Source organism: Gavialis gangeticus, unplaced genomic scaffold, assembly GCF_001723915.1.
Source record: "Gavialis gangeticus isolate Ggan-Ray unplaced genomic scaffold, GavGan_comp1, whole genome shotgun sequence".
Classification (NCBI taxonomy): domain Eukaryota; kingdom Metazoa; phylum Chordata; order Crocodylia; family Gavialidae; genus Gavialis; species Gavialis gangeticus.
This window is the reverse complement of record NW_017728995.1, coordinates 65,284,707-65,289,829: the sequence shown is the minus strand read 5'-3', so window position 1 is coordinate 65,289,829 and position 5,123 is coordinate 65,284,707. Positions and strand designations below refer to the sequence as shown.

General features: G+C 49.7%; 1 protein-coding gene across 1 annotated transcript in view; it reads right to left on the bottom strand.

The window, feature by feature from the left end:
• The window catches only part of NGEF (neuronal guanine nucleotide exchange factor), a 53,057-nt gene extending 47,934 nt beyond the window's left edge, over window positions 1–5,123 (bottom strand). The window contains exon 1 of the mRNA XM_019503759.1: window positions 5,107–5,123. The gene's annotated coding sequence lies outside the window, so the exon portion shown is untranslated. The remainder of the gene's footprint in view (window positions 1–5,106) is intronic.

Below are 5,123 nucleotides of genomic sequence, written 5' to 3'. Positions count from 1 at the left end.
GCGGCAGCAGGGCAGAACCCCCGCTCTCAGCACTGCCGTACCCTCATCCCGTGCCCCCCATGCCAGCTGGCAAGTGGCAGCAGGGCAGAGCCCCCATGGCTCCCCACACCAGGGCAGATGCAGGCACAGCTGGAGGAGCTGCAGAAGAAGCCTTCATGGCTGCCCTGCCTGGCCCCATCCCCTGCTGGGCAGGGGTTCTGCCCTGCTGCTGCTTGCCCAGCCAGGGTGGAGCAGGATGCACGCATGACTTGCTCCAGGAAGAAGGGGGCAAGCGGCAGCAGGGCAGAACCCCCACTCTCAGCACTCCTGCCGGGCACTTTAGAAAAAGAAAAAAAAAAGAAAAGAAAAGCCCTGCACTCACTGGATGCAGGAGCAGCGACTGGGGCCTCGAGGCACTCATGGCAGAACCCCGCTACGCAGCGCAGAGCAGTAGGAGGCAGCGGAGATCACCTCCCCGACCTGGCATCCATGTGGCAGCTGCCCCATGGCATGGGTGCAGCATGATTCAGCAAGGTGCCACATGTTGTCTGGGAGCTGGGGCAGCTCTACCTGTCAGCCAGAGCTCCCAGTTCAATTCCCCAGATCTCTGATCATTCCCCCAGCTCTTCCCAGAGGGCATGGCCCCTGGATCTGTATGCGGGATTTCAGCAGGCTGCTGCTGCTGGCTGGGGAAACAGCCCAGAACCGGGGCCATCACCAGCTGGCAGCAGCAGCCTGCTGTCATTCCACATCATCCGGGGGTCCGTGTCCCCCAGGAAGAGCTGAGGGAAAGATTGGGGAGCTGGGGAATTGAACTGGGAACTGGGGGAATGTTCAGGGACTTGAACATTCCCCCAGCTCGTGGCTCGATTCCCCAGCTCCTGGTTCGATTCGCCTGGGAGCTGAGGCAGCTCCACGTATCAACCCGAGCCCAGCAGCACTCAGCCCCAGTTCCCAGGCAGTGTGCAGCACCCTGCCAAGTCACACTGCACCCGTGCCATAGGGCAGCTGCCACATGGGTGCCAGGCAGGTGGGGCCAACCCCACTGCCCCCCATTGCCCAGCGCTGCATGGGGGGGGTCTTTGCCATGAGTACCCAGAGGTCCCAATCACCACTCCTGCAGCCAGTGAGTGCAGGGCTTTTTTTTTTTTTTAAAGTGCTGCGACTAGGCTGGGGCTGGGTAGGGGATGGGGCCAGGCAGAGCAGCCATGGGGCCTTCTCCTGTGGCTCTCCCTGCCCAGCGAGAGGCAGGCACAGCTGGAGCAGCCACAAAAGAACCTGCAGCTGCCCAACTGTGCTTGCCTCTCCCCGGCTGATCCGAATCACTGAATCTCTCTGAATCAGCGCTGAATCTCCCAAAGCTCATTCAGCTGAATCGATTCAGGACAGTGATCCAAATCTCCAAATTGAATCACTGTCCTCCAAATCAGCCAAATTCAAATCCAAATCCAAATCAAATACTTCCCTATTCACACAGGCCTACTGGATGGATACAGTATCAAACTTAACTGATTTACGTTAAATTGGTTCATTGAACTTCTGTCCCAGAACCCCTTCAGATTCAAGTTAACTCAGTCCTCCAGCATCCCAGGATGCTGTGCACATCCCCTTGGGAGGTGGGCAGGCTAGCCTTGGCCCAAGCTGTCTGCTGCAACCCAGTAAGGAGACATCCTCTAGTGCCAAACCCCGCCCCGCCTCCTGACTTGCACCACTGCAGGCATGTGGCTGCATTTCCTGAATCAAACGTGAATGTCTATTTGCTTGCTTATTGGTTCAATCTATGCAGCTTTGACTAACCTGTGAAAACTGATTTGATTCAGCCTTGGGCTTATTGACTGTCTGTCCTTAATTGTTCACCACCTCCCTAGACTGTGTCCAAAATTCAACTATTTTATCTGGTATCTGGTGTTTGGATCACTCAAATCTTCCTCTGCAGCATTCTTCCCAATTAATTTGGTTGTCTCCTTGGTCCAAACTTGCTATGGCACCCTCCTTGCCAACAACCAAACAGCTAACTCCAAGCTTCTACTCTTGGCAACTCTCTTCAATGGTTTAAGTAGCCTAACTGTGGGTCTTGGCTTGACAGCTCATTGGATCTCTGGCAGATTTCCCATGATGGCTTGTTATAGGCATTAGTCTTTGTCTCTCTGGAACTTAACCCTTCTCAGTTACCAAGGAATCAACTTTGACAACTTTAGAAATCCAGCTTTCCAATCCCCTGTTCAGATTGTTGGATTCTTGTGCAAAGAAAATCTTTAAGGAGGAGGTAATGTTCCGGAAAGTGGAACCTCAGAATTCAGACTCACATTGCAGAAAACCAGGAAATGCCTCAAGAATCCCCTCTACCGCCCCCCCCAAAGAACAATATATTCAGGCTAAAGACATGCAAGCCACAACCTTGAGTAAAACAGGTAAAGTGACACTTCCCTCACACCTCCATATAACCTTAGTACTGCCCTTACATGGAGATCTCCAGACACGCAGAATATCTTGTGCTGCCAGTGCACATACTACATTTGTGTCCAATGCAGCTGTAAAAGATTACTCCAGTTTGTGTAATCCAACAAGTATTTTAGTAAGATCTCTTCATCGCTGTCTTGGCAAATTTGTCTCACTTTTTTGTCTAGGCAAAAAAGTGCGTGAAAAAAATTGCTACAGCTATCAGCTGCTCCATAATTACAAAGACAAAAAAAATCTTCATTTATGAAACCAATGAAGGTTGCTAAGTGACAACAGTTAAATTACCTACGACATAACTTACTGAATTCAAGTACTCAAAGACAATGAGACAAATAGACAAGGAGAACTTAGTCTACATCAATCACATGTGACTTATAAAGATGTGCAGTTCATCATAACAAGACAACTTCATTCTGACCCATCAAATGCTGAATTATTTTTTGCTATCCGTATTTCAATACTGAACTATTTCCTTAAACAAATACTGAAAAATAAACTCACTCATGTTTTTTTCACTTGGCAACTGACAACAGAGAGTGTTTCTTGTAACACATTTAGTTGCAGGGGGGTTTGTTTTGTATTATAGTTTAATTGTTTGTACTGGGCACATGGCCTCTTTTAATGCTTTACTAATACTGTATTCACTGATATAAAAAAACACGCAAATCTAAGCCCCCCAAATTACACATTTAATTAAGATTATCTGCAGCCTTGTGTTTGTTACTGTCATACTTGCCTTTCTCCTCCCATCTCAATTCCCCTTTGCGTTACATTTTGTCTAATTTAGGACCAGATCATGCAAACCGATCTGTGCAAAGGGACCCCATCAAGGCCACGGGTGTTCCACTCAGATCCTGAGACAATTCTACACAAATCAAATGATAGTATAAGAGTCTGATGACAAACTTTTGGGCCAGGATTGTTTCTTATTGTAGGTTCAATCAGCTCCTAGCATGAGGAGGTTCTGATTGTTACTTCTAGGTACTGCTGTTATATGAAAGTTTAATGGGAAAGTGTACTTATTACAGTTACGGGAAAAAAAAGGATCTGCATTTGAGGTTCAGCAATATTTGCTAGTAAGTTTTTGTTTCTTAATCCAAAGGGTTTTATGTTGTATTTATATTTTGAGATTTTTGCTGAAAGTATAGTGTTTATTTTGGTTTACTGCAAAGGTGGCTGTGTTGTCACACTCTGTACTCTAGTGAGCCCTGGAGAAACTAGAAATTGCCTGTTGTTCCTCTGAGGGAGGAAGAGACTGACTGGAGTTGAATTGAACGTCTTGGCACAGTTTGATCTGGATTTGGTTTTAGTTTCTTTTCCCTCTATAGCTTCCTCTGTAGGGTAGCCCAAGTGGAAAAAAATATATGCTAGATCAACACTGGCTCATGGCTGGGGCATGTGGACAATGGCAGAGAGGGGAAGATGCCCCATTTTAGTGTCAAAAAGGTCTATTTAAGTGGCTTCAAATTGTGGCTTGTTTGCCTATCTTGGTCTATTTAGATTTCTCATGCTCTGTGGGCCAGGGGCCTTCTGTGCGCAGGCAGGTCCTGATCCTGATAAATGGCTGTTTGATGCTCCTGTGTCACAAATGAGTGACAGAGAAGGGACAGGTAGTTAGCTATGTTAGTCTGAAGTCAGGCAGAAGACAGAGTAGAGAGGCACCTTACAGATGACCTAAAGCAGCAGCTCTGCAGAAAAGGACCTGTGGGTTACAGTGGACGATAAGTTGAATCTGAGCTAGCAGTGTGCCCTGGTTGTGAAGAGAGCTAACGGTTTACTGAGCTGCACTGGCAGAAGTGTTGCCAGCAAATCAAGGGGCATGACTATTCCCCTCTATTCAGCACTGGTGAGGCCACATCTGGAGTGCTGTGTTCAGTTTTGGGCCCCCCCACGGCAGAAGGGATGGGGCCAAATTGGAGCCAGCCCATTGGAGAGCAACAAAAATGGTTTGGGGACTCGGGGACATGACTTGTGAGGAGAGGCTGAGGGAACTGGGCTTATTTAGTCTGGAGAAGAGAAGACTGAGAGGGGATTTAATAGCAGCCTTCAGCTATCTGAAGGCAGGTTTGAAAAGAATGGAGCTGGACCATTCTCAGTGGTGGCAGATGAGGGAACAAGGAGCAATGGTCTCACATCACAGGGAGGGAGGTTTAGGATGGATATTAGGAAAAACTTTCTCACCAGGAAGGTGATGAACTGGAACAGGTTACCCAGAGCAATGGGAGAATCTCCATTTGGGGGGTTTCTAAGACCCATCTGCACAAACTCTTGGCTGGGAAGCCACAGTGGAGATGTCCTGCTCTGAACAGGGGTTGGACTAGATGCCCTGAGGTCCCTTCCAGCCCTCATTCCCTCTGATTCTAACGAAGCTGTACCTCGGGTTGTATCCATCTCGTGCCCCTTCAATGCCCCAAATAACATGCGTGTGGTTGAGTTCGCAGGTCTCTGCCCTGCCTTCTGCCACCCATCGCTGCCCTACCCTGGGCCTGGGTGGCTGCCTGTCCAGAAGCGGCCTCCCCTGGGAGGGAGGTGGTGCGGGAAGCGGGGGCAGCCGCGACTGCAGCGGGGGCTGGAGCGGAGTATGAGGACTGGGGACGGGAGCCCCTGCCCGGCCAGCCCCGCGCTCGCCGCCCCCTCCCTCCCGGCCGGCCCGCGCCGCGCACGTACCGATCTGCTCGATGAGG